The following is a 16,934-nucleotide window of genomic DNA, read 5'->3' on the forward strand; positions in this document are numbered from 1 at the left end:
GGAGGAGAGGTGTTGGGGAGGGGAGGGGCTACGCCTTGGATGTGGTGCTGCAGCCCTCCCCTCACCCCTCTATTTATAGGGAGAAGGAAGAATGGGGCCGGCCCCTCTACATGAGATCTAGAGGGGGGGCGGCGGCCAAGGGGGAGGGGGCTTGCCCCCAAGCAAGGGGGGCGCCCCCCTTTAGGGTTCCCCCAAACCCTAGGCGCATGGGCCCTAGGGGGGATGGCGCCCAGCCCACTAGGGGCTGGTTCCCTTCCACCTATAGCCCATAAGGCCCTCCAGGGCAGGTGGACCCTCCCGGTGGACCCCCGGAACCCCTCCGGTGGTCCCGGTACAATACCGGTATACCCCCGAATATTTCCGGTGACCGTATGATGACTTCCCATATATAAATCTTCACCTCCGGACTATTCCGGAACTCCTCATGACATCTGGGATCTCATCCGGGACTCCGAACAACATTCGGTAATCACATACAAATCTTCCTAATAACCCTAGCGTCATTGAACCTTAAGTGCGTAGACCCTACGGGTTCGGGAACCATGCAGACATGACCGAGACAACTCTCCGGCCAATAACCAACAGTAGGATCTAGATACCCATGTTGGCTCCCACATGTTCCACGATGATCTCATCGGATGAACCACAATGTCGAGGATTCAAGCAATCCTGTATACAATTCCCTTTGTCAATCGGTACGTTACTTGCCCGAGATTCGATCGCCGGTATCCCAATACCTCGTTCAATCTCATTACCGGCAAGTCACTTTACTCGTTCCGTAATGCATGATCCCGTGACCAACTACTTAGTCACAATGAGCTCATTATGATGATGCATTACCGAGTGGGCCCAGAGATACCTCTCCGTCATATGGAGTGACAAATTCCAGTCTCGACTCATGCCAACCCAACAGACACTTTCGGAGATACCTGTAGTGCACCTTTATAGCCACCCAGTTACATTGTGACGTTTAGTACACCCAAAGAACTCCTACGGTATCCGGGAGTTGCAAAATCTCATGGTCTAAGGAAATGATACTAACATTAGAAAAGCTATAGCAGACGAACTACACGATCTTGTGCTATGCTTAGGATTGGGTCTTGTCCATCACATCATTCCCCTAATGATGTGATCCCGTTATCAATGACATCCAATGTCCATGGTCAGGAAACCATGACCATCTGTTGATCAACGAGCTAGTCAACTAGAGGCTCACTAGGGACATGTTGTGGTCTATGTATTCACACATGTATTACGATTTTTGGATAATATAATTATAGCATGAACAATAGACAATTATCATGAACAAGGAAATATAATAATAACCATTTTATTATTGCCTCTAGGGCATATTTCCAACAGTCTCCCACTTGCACTAGAGTCAATAATCTAGTTACATTGTGATGAATTGAACGCCCATAGAGTTCTGGTGTTGATCATGTTTTGCTCTAGGAAGAGGTTTAGTCAACGGATCTACGACATTCAGGTCCGTATGCACTTTACAAATATCTATGTCTCCATTTTGAACATTTTCACGAATGGAGTTGAAGCGACGCTTGATATGCCTGGTCTTCTTGTGAAACCTGAGCTCCTTGGCAAGGGCAATAGCTCCAGTGTTGTCACAAAAGAGAGTCATCAGGCCCGATGCATTGGGAATAACTCCTAGGTCGGTAATGAACTCCTTCATCCAGATTGCTTCTTGTGCTGCCTCTGAGGCTGCCATATACTCCACTTCACATGTAGATCCCGCCATGATGCTTTGCTTGCAACTGCACCAGCTGACTGCCCCACCATTCAAAATATACACGTATCCGGTTTGTGACTTGGAGTCATCCAGATCTGTGTCGAAGCTAGCATCGACGTAACCCTTTACGACGAGCTCTTCGTCACCTCCATAAACGAGAAACATATCCTTAGTCCTTTTCAGGTACTTCAGGATATTCTTGACCACTGTCCAGTGTTCCATTTCGGGATTACTTTGGTACCTTCCGACCAAACTTACGGCAAGGTTTACATCAGGTTTGGTACACAGCATGGCATACATAATAGACCCTATGGCCGAGGCATAGGGGACGACACTCATCTTTTCTCTATCTTCTGCCATGGTCGGGCATTGAGCCATGCTCAATCTCATACCTTGCAATACAGGCAAGAACCCCTTCTTGGACTGATCCATATTGAACTTCTTCAATATCTTGTCAAGGTACGTGCTTTGTGAAAGACCAATGAGGCGTCTCGATCTATCTCTATAGATCTTGATGCCTAACATATAAGCAGCTTCTCCAAGGTCCTTCATTGAAAAACACTTGTTCAAGTAGGCCTTTATGCTTTCCAAGAATTCTATATCATTTCCCATCAATAGTATGTCATCCACATATAATATGAGAAATGCTACAGAGCTCCCACTCACTTTCTTGTAAACACAGGCTTCTCCATAAGTCTGCGTAAACCCAAACGCTTTGATCATCTCATCAAATCGAATGTTCCAACTCCGAGATGCTTGCACCAGCCCATAGATTGAGCGTTGGAGCTTCCACACCTTGTCAGCATTCTTAGGATCGACAAAACCTTCTGGCTGCATCATATACAATTTTTCCTTAAGGAAACCATTAAGGAATGCCGTTTTGACGTCCATTTCCATATCTCATAATCATAGAATGTGGCAATTGCTAACATGATTCGGACGGACTTTAGCTTCGCTACGGGTGAGAAAGTCTCATCGTAGCCAACCCATTGAACTTGTCGATAACCCTTAGCGACATGTCGAGCCTTATAGATGGTCACATTACCATCCGCGTCAGTCTTCTTCTTAAAGATCCATTTATTTTCTATGGCTCGCCGATCATCGGGCAAGTCAGTCAAAGTCCATACTTCGTTTTCATACACGGATCCTATCTAGGATTTCATGGCTTCCAGCCATTTGTCGGAATCCGGGCCCGCCATCACTTCTTCATAGTTCGAAGGTTCACCATTGTCTAATAACATGATTTCCAGGACAGGGTTCCCGTACCACTCTGGTGTGGAACGTGTCCTTGTGGACCTACGAAGTTTAGTAGCAACTTGATATGAAGTTTCACGATCATCATCATTAACTTCCTCTCTTGTCGGTGCAGGTACCACAGAAACATTTTCTTGAGCTGCGCCACTCTCCAATTCAAGAGGCAAAACTTCATCAAGTTCTACTTTCCTCCCACTTACTTCTTTCGAGAGAAACTCTTTCTCTAGAAAGGATCCATTCTTGGCAACAAAGATCTTGCCTTCGGATCTGAGGTAGAAGGTATACCCAATAGTTTCCTTAGGGTATCCTATGAAGACGCATTTTTCCGATTTGGGTTCAAGCTTTTTAGGTTGAAGTTTCTTGACATAAGCATCGCATCCCCAAACTTTCAGAAATGACAGCTTAGGTTTCTTACCAAACCACAATTCATATGGTGTCGTCTCAACGGATTTCGATGGAGCCCTATTTAAAGTGAATGTGACAGTCTCTATAGCATAACCCCAAAATCACAGCGGTAGATCGGTAAGAGACATCATAGATCGTACCATATCCAATAGAGTGCGATTACGACGTTCGGACACACCATTACGCTGAGGTGTTCCAGGCGGCGTGAGTTGTGAAACAATTCCGCATTTCCTTAAGTGTGTGCCAAATTCGTGACTCAAATATTCTCCCCCACGATCTGATCGTAAGAACTTGATTTTCCAGTCACGTTGATTCTCAACCTCACTCTGAAATTCCTTGAACTTTTCAAAGGTCTCGGACTTGTGTTTCATTAAGTATACATACCCATATCTACTCAAGTCATCAGTGAGGGTGAGAACATAACGATAGCCACCGCGAGCCTCAACACTCATTGGACTGCACACATCAGTATGTATGATTTCCAATAAGTTGGTTGCTCGCTCCATTGTTCCGGAGAACGGAGTCTTGGTCATTTTGCCCATGAGGCACAGTTCGCACGTGTCAAATGATTCATAATCAAGAGACTCCAAAAGTCCATCTGCATGGAGTTTCTTCATGCGTTTGACACCAATGTGACTAAGGCGGTGATGTCTACTACACAACCTTCTTCTTGTAGACGTTGTTGGGCCTCCAAGTGCATAGGTTTGTAGGACAGTAGCAAATTTCCCTCAAGTGGATGACCTAAGGTTTATCAATCCGTAGGAGGCGTAGGATGAAGATGGTCTCTCTCAAGCAACCCTGCAACCAAATAACAAAGAGTCTCTTGTGTCCCCAACACACCCAATACAATGGTAAATTGTATAGGTGCACTAGTTCGGCGAAGAGATGGTGAAACACGTGGTATATGGATAGTAGATAAAGGTATTTGTAATCTGAAATAATAAAAACAGCAAGGTAGCAAGTGATAAAAGTGAGCGTAAACGGTATTGCAATGTGTTGAAACAAAGCCTAGGGTTCATACTTTCGCTAGTGTAAGTTCCCTCAACAATAATATCATAATTGGATCACATAACTATCCCTCAACATGCAACAAAGAGTCACTCCAAAGTCACTAATAGCGGAGAACGAAGAGATTATGGTAGGGTACGAAACCACCTCAAAGTTATTCTTTCCAATCAATCTGTTGGGCTATTCCTATACGTGTCACAAACAGCCCTAGAGTTCGTACTAGAATAACACCTTAAGACACAAATCAACCAAAACCCTAATGTCACCTAGATACTCCAATGTCACCTCAAGTATCCGTGGGTATGATTATACGATATGCATCACACAATCTCAGATTCATCTATTCAACCAACACATAGAACCTCAAAGAGTGCCCCAAAGTTCCTACCGGAGAATCACGACGAAAACGTGTGCCAACCCCTATGCATATGTTCATGGGCGGAACCCGCAAGTTGATCACCAAAACATACATCAAGTAAATCACGTGGTATTCCATTGTCACCACAGATACGCACGGCAAGACATACATCAAGTGTTCTCAAATCTTTAAAGACTCAATCCGATAAGATAACTCCAAAGGGGAAACTCAATTCATTACAAGAGAGTAGAGGGGGAGGATAAACATAAGATCCAACTATAATAGCAAAGCTCGCGATACATCAAGATCGTGCCAAATCAAGAACACAAGAGAGAGAGAGAGAGAGAGAGATCAAACACATAGCTACTGGTACATACCCTCAGCCCCGAGGGAGAACTACTCCCTCCTCGTCATGGAGAGCACCGGGATGATGAAGATGGCCACCGGAGAAGGATTGCCCCCTCTGGCAGGGTGCCGGAACGGGTCTAGATTGGTTTTCGGTGCTACGGAGGCTTCTGGCGGCGGAACTCCTGATCTATTATGCTCACGGATGTTTTTAGGGTATATGGAGATATATAGGCGGAAGAAGTACGTCAGGAGGGCCACAAGGGGCCCACGAGGGTGGAGGGCGCGCCCCCCTGCCTCGTGGCCTCCTCGCAGATCCCCCGACGTGCACTCCAAGTCTTCTGGGCTTCTTTCCTTTCACAAATGAGTTCCGTGAAGTTTCAGGCCAATTGGACTCCGTTTGATTTTCCTTTTCTTCGAAACCCTAAAACAAGGTAAAAACAAAAATTGGCACTGGGCTCTGGGTTAATAGGTTAGTCCCAAAAGTGATATAAAAGTATATAATAAAGCCCATAAACATTCAAAACAGTAGATAATATAGCATGGAGCAATCAAAAATTATAGATACGTTGGAGACGTATCAGGCGGCAGTGCCACAAGTATGTGGGACTATCATTATCAACCTTACATCTTTTGGCATTCACACTATGAATATGTGTAACATCACGTTCAAGATTAAATAAGAATAAACCATTGACCAGCGCGGCATGACCATAAAACATGTCTCTCATATAAATAGAACAGCCATTATTCTCAGATTTAAATGAGTAGCCATCTCGCATTAAACGAGATCCAGATACAATGTTCATTCTCAAAGCTGGTACTAAATAACAATTATTGAGGTTTAAAACTAATCCCATAGGTAAATGTAGAGGTAGCATGCCGACGGCGATCACAACCACCTTGGAACCATTCCCGACGCGCATCGTCACCTCGTCCTTCGCCAGTCTCCGTTTATTCCGCAGCTCCTATTTTGAGTTACAAATATGAGCAACCGCACCGGTATCAAATACCCATGAGCTACTACGAGCGTTGGTTAGGTACACATCAATAACATGTATATCACATATACCTTTGACATTGCCGGCCTTCTTATCCGCTAAGTACTTGGGGCAGTTCCGCTTCCAGTGATCGTTTCCCTTGCAATAAAAGCACTTAGTCTCGGGCTTGGGTCCATTCTTTGGCTTCTTCCCGGCAGCTTGCTTACCGGGCGCGGCAACTCCCTTGCCGTCCTTCTTGAAGTTCTTTTTACCCTTGCCTTTCTTGAACTTAGTGGTTTTATTCACCATCAACACTTGATGTTCCTTTTTGATTTCCACCTCCGCTGATTTCAGCATTGAATATACCTCAGGAATGGTCTTTTCCGTCCCCTGCATATTGAAGTTCATCACAAAGCTTTTGTAGCTAGGTGGGAGCGACTGAAGGATTCTGTCAACGATCGCATCATCCGGGAGATTAACTCCCAGCTGAGACAAGCGGTTGTGCAACCCAGACATTTTGAGTATGTGCTCGCTGATGAAACTATTCTCCTCCATCTTACAACTGTAGAACTTGTCGGAGACTTCATATCTCTCGACCCGGGCATGATCTTGGAAAACCATTTTCATCTCTTGGAACATCTCATATGCTCCATGTTGCTCAAAACACTTTTGGAGCCCCAGTTCTAAGCTGTAAAGCATGCCGCACTGAACCAGGGAGTAATCATCACTGCGTGTCTGCCAGGCGTTCATAAAGTCTTGATCTGCTGGGAAAACAGGTGCTTCACCTAGCGGTGCATCAAGGACATATGCTTTCTTGGCAGCTATGAGGATAATCCTCAGGTTACGGACCCAGTCCGTGTAGTTCTGCCATCGTCTTTCAGCTTGGTTTTCTCTAGGAACGCGTTGAAGTTGAGGGCAACATTAGCGTGGGCCATTTGATCTACAAGACATATTGCAAAGATTTTAGACTATGTTCATGATAATTAAGTTCATCTAATCAAATTATTTAATGAACTCCCACTCAGATAGACATCCCTCTAGTCATCTAAGTGATACATGATCCGAGTCAACTAGGCCGTGTTCGATCATCACGTGAGACGGACTAGTCATCATCGGTGAACATCTTCATGTTGATCGTATCTTCTATATGACTCATGTTCGACCTTTCGGTCTTCCATGTTCCGAGGCCATGTCTGTACATGCTAGGCTCGTCAAGTCAACCTAAGTGTATTGCGTGTGTAAATCTGGCTTACACCCGTTGTATGCAAACGTTAGAACCTATCACACCCGATCATCACGTGGTGCTTCGGAACAATGGACCTTAGCACCGGTGCACAGTTAGGGGGAACACAATTCTTGATATTTTAATGAGGGATCATCTTATTTATGCTACCATCGTTCTAAGCAAATAAGATGTAAAAACATGATAAACATCACATGCAATCAAATAGTGACATGATATGACCAATATCATTTTGCTCCTTTTGATCTCCATCTTTGGGGCGCCATGATCATCATCATCACCGGCTTGACACCATGATCTCCATCATGATGATCCTTGTCATCGTGTCTTCATGAAGTTGTCTCGTCAACTATTACTTCTACTACTATGGCTAACGGTTTAGCAATAAAGTAAAGTAATTACATGACGTTTATGTTGACACGCAGGTCATAAATAAATTAAGACAACTCCTATGGCTCCTGCCGGTTGTCATACTCATCGACATGCAAGTCGTGATTCCTATTACAAGAACATGATCAATCTCATACATCACATATATCATTCATCACATCCTTTTGGCCATATCACATCACACGGCATATGCTGCAAAACAAGTTAGACGTCCTCTAATTGTTGTTGCAAATTTTTTACGTGGCTGCTATAGGTTTCTTAGCAAGAACATTTCTTACCTATGCCAAAACCACAACGTGATATGCCAATTTCTACTTACCCTTCATAAGGACCCTTTTCATCGAATCTGATCCGACTAAAGTGGGAGAGACAGACACCCGCTAGCCACCTTATGCAACTAGTGCATGTCAGTCGGTGGAACCAGTCTCACGTAAGCGTATGTGTAAGGTTGGTCCGGGCCGCTTCATCCCACGATGCCGCCGAATCAAGATAAGACTAGTAACGACACGTAAATTGACAAAATCGACGCCCACAACAACTTGTGTTCTACTCGTGCATAGAAACTACGCATAGACCTAGCTCATGATGCCACTGTTGGGGATCGTTGCAGAAATTAAAAAAATTCTACGCATCACCAAGATCAATCTATGGAGTAACTAGCAACGAGAGAGAGGGGAGTGCATCTTCATACCCTTGAAGATCGCGAGTCGGAAGCGTTGCAAGAACGCGGTTGGAGGAGTCGTACACGTAGCGATTCAGATCGCGGCTGAATCCGATCTAAGCACCGAACAACGGTGCCTCCGCGTTCAACACACGTGCAGCCTGGTGACGTCTCCCGCGCCTTGATCCAGCAAGGAGGAGGGAGAGGTTGAGGAAGAAGGCTCCAACAGCAGCACGGCGGCGTGGTGGTGATGGAGTGGCAGTTCTCCGGCAGGGCTTCGCCAAGCTCATGCGGAGGAGGAGAGGTGTTGGGGAGGGGAGGGGCTGCACCTTGGATGTGGTGATGCAGCCCTCCCCTCGCCCCTCTATTTATAGGGAGAAGGGAGAAGGGGGCCGGCCCCTCTAGATGAGATCTAGAGGGGGGCGCTGTCCAAGGGGGAGGGGGCTTGCCCCCCAAGCAAGGGGGGCGCCCCCCTTTAGGGTTCCCCCCAAACCCTAGGCGCATGGGCCCTAGGGGGGATGGCGCCCAGCCCACTAGGGGCTGGTTCCCTTCCACCTACAGCCCATAAGGCCCTCCGGGGCAGGTGGACCCTCCCGGTGGACCCCCGGAACCCCTCCGATGGTCCCGGTACAATACCGGTATACCCCTGAATATTTCCGGTGACCGTATGATGACTTCCCATATATAAATCTTCACCTCCGGACTATTCCGGAACTCCTCGTGACGTATGGGATCTCATCCGGGACTCCAAACAACATTCGGTAATCACATACAAATCTTCCTAATAACCCTAGCGTCATCGAACCTTAAATGTGTAGACCCTACGGGTTCGGGAACCATGCAGACATGACCGAGACAACTCTCCGGCCAATAACCAACAGCGGGATCTGGATACCCATGTTAGCTCCCACATGTTCCACGATGATCTCATCGGATGAACCACGATGTCAAGGATTCAAGCAATCCCGTATACAATTCCCTTTGTCAATCGGTACGTTACTTGCCCGAGATTCGATCGTCGGTATCCCAATACCTCGTTCAATCTCGTTACCGGCAAGTCACTTTACTCGTTCCGTAATGCATGATCCCGTGACCAACTACTTAGTCACAATGAGCTCATTATGATGATGCATTACCGAGTGGGCCTAGAGATACCTCTCCGTCATACGGAGTGACAAATCCCAGTCTCGACTCGTGCCAACCCAACAGACACTTTCGGAGATACCTGCAGTGCACCTTTATAGCCACCCAGTTATGTTGTGACATTTGGTACACCCAAAGCACTCCTATGGTATCCGAGAGTTGCACAATCTCATGGTCTAATGAAATGATAGTAACATTAGAAAAGCTATAGCAGACGAACTACACGATCTTGTGCTATGCTTAGGATTGGGTCTTGTCCATCACATCATTCCCCTAATGATGTGATCCCGTTATCAATGACATCCAATGTCCATGGTCAGGAAACCATGACCATCTGTTGATCAACGAGCTAGTCAACTAGAGGCTCACTAGGGACATGTTGTGGTCTATGTATTCACACATGTATTACGATTTCCGGATAATACAATTATAGCATGAACAATAGACAATTATCATGAACAAGGAAATATAATAATAACCATTTTATTATTGCCTCTAGGGCATATTTCCAACATCTTGATCATCAGGATCAGCATCCTCGTCCTCTCCTTCCCCCTCACTACCATCGATTGCTGCAGCTTTGTTTCCATCTCCTTCTTTGGCCTCATTTTCTTGTTCCTCCTCCTCTGCCTCACTATCTTCTTCCTTGCCCTCCTCCTCTCCTTTGTCCTCTTTTCCTTTGTCCTCCTCCTCCTCTTCCTCCTCCTCCTCCTACTCCTCCTCCTCCTCCTCTTCCTCCTCCTCCTCCTCCTCCTCCTCCTCCTCTTCCTCCTCCTCCTCCTCATCATCATCACCATCATCATCATCCTCTTTTTCTTGGTCCTCCTCCTCTTTTTCATCCTCCTCTGATTCATCCTCATTTGTCTCCCCGTCGTCTTCAACATCTTGTGGTACTTCCATTTCATCATCTTCGTCTGACTCCTCCTCATCGAACTCTTCTTCTTCTGGTATAGGTGAAACCCGTCTCTTCCTTTTTGGAGCACGGTGTGACGGAGCAGTTCCCGTTGGTGTCTGTGTACATATGGATCAACATCCGGTTCCTCATCATCGATCTTGGCAACTGCTTCAATGAAGGTGCCAACCTGTTCAGTTACTTCCTTGCACAAGTCATTGACCACTTTGGCAATCTTTGCCTTTTTCTGCATCAAAAAATTGAGTACTCATTCAATTATAAACAGATTTAAAAAAGAAATGTTGGTAAATGATCGAAACTGATTTATGCAAAAGGCTTACCTGGGGATTGTACGTTAGTGGTAATTTGGATGCAACGAATGCTCGAGCTTGCAAAAGACCACCAAACAACGGTGTCTGCTCCGTGCCCCTATACTCCTCTTTAAGCTGATGTAAAAAGGAAAAAAAGAAGAGGACAAGGTTATCAAAGCAGATACTGTGTTGAAGGAAAAACAGAATGTTATAACTTGTGCAACTACAACAAAAAATGCTGGGCAGACAGGATTCTACATGAATGCAACTGCACTAAACCAAAAAAAAGTGCACCCCAAGAGGTCACCTGAAAAAAATGTTTCTGCCAACTATTGTCACACATTTGTGCAACAAGATAAGTAAAACTGTGCAACATGAAACATATGATGTCTCATACAAAAATGAACATGTGACCACATGCCAAAAACTAGAAGCTACAAGATGTGCAACTACATGCATTATTGTGCCATCTAATTACAGTTTTTGCGCAACTACCAAAAAATGTCTACCTAAACTTCTACCAACTTGTGCAACTGAACAACATATGCAAACAACTACAGAGCATAAGGACAGCAAACCCCCAACTAAGCAGACTAATAGACAACTAACCTAGTGCAAACGGGAAGACAACTAATGCAAAGTGCAGAACATGTGAACAGCCAACTAAAAAAAGGGATGCAACCAACTGGGTAGAATTTTATGCAACTAAACCAAAAACTAGTTCAATTAGCAATTGAATTTTCTGCCAACTGTTGTCACACATCTGTGCAACAAGATAAGTAAAACTGTGCAACTTGAAACATGTGACCACATGCCAAACTAGAGCTACAAGCTATGCAACTACATGCATTATTGTGCCAACTGATTACAGTTTTTGCGCAACTACCAAGAAGTGTCGAAAAGCTAGTCTCAAAATCATATATGCACCTACCAAGGAATTAAAACTGGGCAGAAATGAATAGAACATAAAAATAGCCACTGTTGAAAAAAAGGGAACTCACTTGTAATTTGCCAAACACACCAGGAGAGATCGTGTCCTTCTTGATCACCTTGGCAATTAGGTTACTGTCCCATGCATTCGATCTATAGCACAGTTGCTTACTGGGATGTCATGAACGAGCGCGTCAAGGTACAGGATCTGCCGCAGAACCAAAAAAGAGAAACCAAATTTCAGTTTTTATGATGGGGTATTTTTCAGAAACTATGACTGCACAAAAAGAAGAAAAACACATTGAAGTGCTAGTTTCCACTCACCATCAAGTGATACAAGCAACAGCAAACAGTTTGCTTTGTTAGGAATATGCAACTTGTATTCCCATGAGGCCATAGGCCGATATATATACATGTACAGGTGTGGAACATATGCAGGAAACCCCTTATACAACAGGATAAATACAAAGGGGTACATGACTTATATTATAACTCTAACACCCCCCCTCAAACTCATGGTGGATGAACAACACTGAGTTTGGAGAGATAAAAGCCATGTTGTGCTCTAGTCTGGGCCTTCGTCAGGAAATCCGCCAACTGTAACTCAGAAGGCACATACTGAAGAGCAATAACCCGATCCTGCACACCAGCGCGCACATAGAAAGCATAAACACCAATATGCTTGGTGAGCTCATGCTTCACAGGATCGCGCGCAATGCTAATAGCACATGTACTATCAGATAAGAGCAGAGTCGGTGTAGTGATAGCAACACCAAAATCCTGAAGTAACCACCATAACCAAGTCACCTCTGCCGTCAAAAGAGCCGTTGCTCGCAACTCAGCCTCGACACTCAAACGGGAAACTGCAATTTGTTTCTTCGTCTTCCAGGCAATGAGAGAACCACTAAGAAAAACACAATAAGCAGAAAGTAAACGGCGATCTGAAGGATCACTAGCCCACGTAGCATCCGAATAGGCCTGAAGCTGTAAAGAACTAGAGCGAGGAAAGAATAGACGGTGAGAGATCATGCCCCGAAGATATCGAAGAACACGAAGGAGATGACTATAGTGAACCGATGTGGGAGCAGAGACGAACTGACTCAGAATATGAACCGGATAAGAGATGTCCGGACGAGTGACGGCTAGATAGACAAGATTGCCAACAAGATGACGATAACGCGTCGGGTCAGGGAGAGGATCACCATCAGTAGCACGGAGGTGAAGATTGAGCTCCATAGGAGTCTCAACAATGCGCTCGTCAGTAAGAGCAGCACGAGCAAGAAGATCCTGGATATACTTTTCCTGGGATATAAAAAAGCCATCAGAGGTATAAGAGACTTCAATCCCAAGAAAGCAGCGAAGAGGTCCAAGATCAGACATAAGAAACTGCTCACTAAGACGAGCCTTTACAAAGGCACTATACTCGGGGTCATCCCCAGTGATGATCATGTCATCAACATAGAGAAGAAGAAGAGTCCGACCACGAGGAGAAAGGTGAATAAACAATGCTGGATCATGAGCACTTGCTGAAAAACCAGCGGCAGTGACCACAGAGGCAAAACGCTCAACCCAGGCACGGGGGGCTTGCTTAAGGCCATAGAGAGAGCGACGAAGACGACATACCATGCCATCAGGAACATAATACCCAGGTGGTGGCTGCATGTACACCTCCTCACGCAGCTCACCATTAAGAAAGGCATTCTTAACATCAAGCTGAGAGATAGACCAGTGGCATGCAGAGCAACGGCAAGAAGTGTACGAACGGTGGTCATATGGGCCACAGGAGCAAAAGTCTCGTCATAATCACGACCATGCTCCTGTTGAAAACCACGAGCCACAAGACGAGCTTTGTGACGCTCAAGAGAACCATCAGAGCGAGTCTTAACCTTGTAGACCCACTTACAAGTGATGGGACGGACTCCGGGAGGAAGACAAACAAGATCCCAGGTACCAGTGCGTTCAAGAGCAGCAATCTCCTCTGCCATCGCAAACTGCCATTCAGGATGAACAACAGCCTGATGATAAGAAGTCGGCTCAAGAACAGCAGCACTAGCGGTGGGAAATCCAAAGCAATCAATAGGCGGACGAGGACGAGAACGCAAGCCATAAGTAGGCTGAGAGGAAGATGACTACTCATCCACAGAGGCATCCATAGGTCATGAACGACGAGTGTAATGCTAAGGAAAAGATGGAATAATAGAAGGAGGAATCGCCAAGGTAGAATCGGGGGGTGGCGACGAAGAAGTCACCGGACATGAAGGTGTAGAATCCGGTGACATGCTAGGCGAGGAGACCGAGGAAGATGGTGGCTGCAAATCGACTGGAGGTGGAGAAGCAGAGGGAGTGGAACGAAGAGGCACAGGCTTGACGGGGGTGATAGGTGAGTCAGAAAAAGTGAGGAAAGAGATATCCTCCACTGAAAAAGTCGAGGAAGATGGGCGTGGGTAGAAGGGACAAGACTCATCAAAAGTCACGTCTCGAGAGATACGCATCCGACGACCGATAGGATCCCAACAATGATAGCCCTTATACTCATCACTATATCCTAAGAAGACACACTCAACAGACTGAGCGGTCAGTTTGGTGCGTTCGCGAGGAGCAAGAAGAACATAGCAAACACAACCAAACAAGTGAAGCATCGAATAATCAGGAGAACGATCAAAAAGACGCTCGAAAGGAACACCACCCTGTAGAGCAGCGGAAGGCTGTATATTGATAAGATAGGTGGAGGTGGAGACGGCCTCAGCCCAAAAATGAGGCGGGAGAGAGGCAGAAATCATCAATGCACAAGCCGTCTCAAGAAGATGTCGATGCTTTCGCTCAGCCACACCATTCTGAGCATGAGCACCAGGACAAGAGAATTGAGAGAGAGTTCCTTGCTCAGCAAGAACACCACGCAACATCTAAGAGATATACTCGCCAGCGGAGTCAGCACGAAAAACACGAATGGGTGAAGAGAACTGAGTATGAACCATGGCAGCAAAACGCTTATAAATAGACAACACCTCACTACGAGAAGTCATGAAATAAAGCCATGTGTAACGATAGAAATCATCTATGAAAATAATATAGTATTTATGACCACCTTTCGAAGCGAAAGGAGCCGGACCCCATACATCAGAATGGACTAAATCGAAAGGACGCTTAGACACCGACTCACTATGTGAATATGGTAACTGAATCTGCTTGCCAAGACGACAACCCTGACACTCTAAAGAGACATCTCCTGAGACAGACCCCAGAAGACCTCGACGAACTAAAGACGACAACCGAGAACCACACAGATGACCAAGTCGATGATGCCACTGCTTGAAGGAACCAGTAACGGAGGCGACTGAAGCAGAGGAACTGGCGATGATGGTGGCAGCGGAAGGAACATGAAGCCAGTCCAACTCCCAAAGACCCTGAGAATCACGGCGGCGAGGGCCAGCCCCAACCAGAGTGTGTGTGCGATGGTCCTGGACAGAACAAGAGTCAACGTCAAGGATGTCGCGACAACCAGAATCAGTAAGTTGACCGGCAGAAAACAGATTCATGGTAAGTCGAGGAACATGAGCAACATCAGGAACAGAATAAGGAGTGGTAAGATTGCCTCTACTAGCAACAGAAAGTGGAGTACCATCAGCAGTGAAGACATGAACAGGAGAATCCAGTGATCGAAGAGAGGACAAAGTGGAAGAATGAGAAGACATATGAAAAGAAGCTCCAGAGTCCAGAACCCATGGGGACGTACCTGACTGTGTAGAGGGCGGTTGCTCAGTGCGGGAAGCATCAGTCACAGAACCAGCAGTACCCATCGAGGAAGAACTTGAAGCCGCGAGCAGACGCTTAAGTCTCAGAATATCCTGCTCAGTCAAAGCAATGGCTGAAGCTGTCGAGGTAGATGACGAAGTACCTGAAGATGATGATCGCGCCTTGCGCAGGTGTTTCCTCTTCGTGTAGCACTGAGACTCAATATGACCATCATTGTTGCAGTAATCGCAATGTGGACGGGGGCGACCTGAGCCTCCAGAAGGAGTGGGCAAGAGCGGCGGAGCACTCAAGCGAGAAGGGGTCGGTGCAGCAGGTGGCGTGGAAGAAGACCGAGTAGCGAGCACAGAGGGAACCTCCAGCAAACCAGCACCATGTAAGCGAGTCTCCTCCGCACAAATATTAGAAAGCGCCTCCATGAGAGAAATACGGCCACGAGCAAACAACTGAGCATGCCGGGGCTCAAACTCCTTACGGAGCCGAGACAGGAACTCGTAGACGCGATGAAACTCCAAATTGGCCTGGACAGCCTGGCAACAGGGGCAAGTACGACAACCAGCACTGCAGAGAGAATCAAGCTGGCGCCAGATAGCAGAACTCTGTGCATAGAAGTCATCAATAATAGAGTCACCCTGCTGAAGAGCATGCTCCTAACGGACCACAGAAAGGTATAAGGCATCACCAGAGGGCTCATAGCGCTGACGAAGACTGGTCCACATCTCAAAGACAGTAGGAAGACCCAGAAACTCAGAAGCAAATTGAGGCAGAACACTAGCAGTGAGAACAGCTGCAGCACGAGCATCATCATCAAGCCACTGGGTGTAAACAGACAGAGCACCATGATACGTCTAAAGAGCCTCCTCATAAGCCAAAACCCTCTCATCATAAGCACGATCAGCAGCCTCATCAGCAAGCTTAGCCGCATCCTTGGCGGCCTGATTAGCATCCGTAGGAAGAACCAATGGAGTCAGCGGAATAGGGGCAACCGGAGGAACCGGATGTGGCGGACAGCAGACCTCACCAGAAAGAACACCCCAGAGACGGATGCCACGCATGTGAATGCGCATGAACCCAGTAAACTCGGTGTAGTTAGTACCATCAAAGATCACCGGACAGCGAGGGACAACAACATAGCCCGATGCAGCAGACATTTTTTTTATCAAGGGGCAGCTGGCAGTCGGCGGCTGAAGAAACGCAGGGACCAGGGCTGGCGGGAGCAGGAGATCAGGCCGGCTGGCTGGGAGCTGCAAGCAGGACGGCGGGCAGGCCGGCTGGCTGGGAGCTACAAGCAGGACGAGCGGGCCGGCTGGGGAGCGAGGCCGGCTGGGGATCGATCCGATCGAAGACTCCAGGAGATCGAGGGGGGGCTTCGATCGGGAGCGAGACGAGCCGGACTAGATCGATCCAATACGAGAGACTCCGGGAGATCGAGGGAGAGCTTCGATCGGGAGCCAGACGAGCGGAAACAAGAGATCGAGGCCGGCGGCTGCGGTCGACGGATCAATAGCACGAGTTGCAGC

General features: G+C 46.7%; 1 pseudogene; it reads right to left on the reverse strand.

Moving 5' to 3' along the window:
- Nucleotides 1-13,728: 13,728 nt before the first annotated feature.
- Nucleotides 13,729-16,802, reverse strand: LOC147990184 (uncharacterized; annotated as a pseudogene).
- Nucleotides 16,803-16,934: the final 132 nt, after the last annotated feature.

This window comes from Triticum urartu, chromosome 1A, assembly GCF_056163025.1.
Source record: "Triticum urartu cultivar PI428250 chromosome 1A, HENAU_Tu73, whole genome shotgun sequence".
NCBI classification, from domain to species: domain Eukaryota; kingdom Viridiplantae; phylum Streptophyta; class Magnoliopsida; order Poales; family Poaceae; genus Triticum; species Triticum urartu.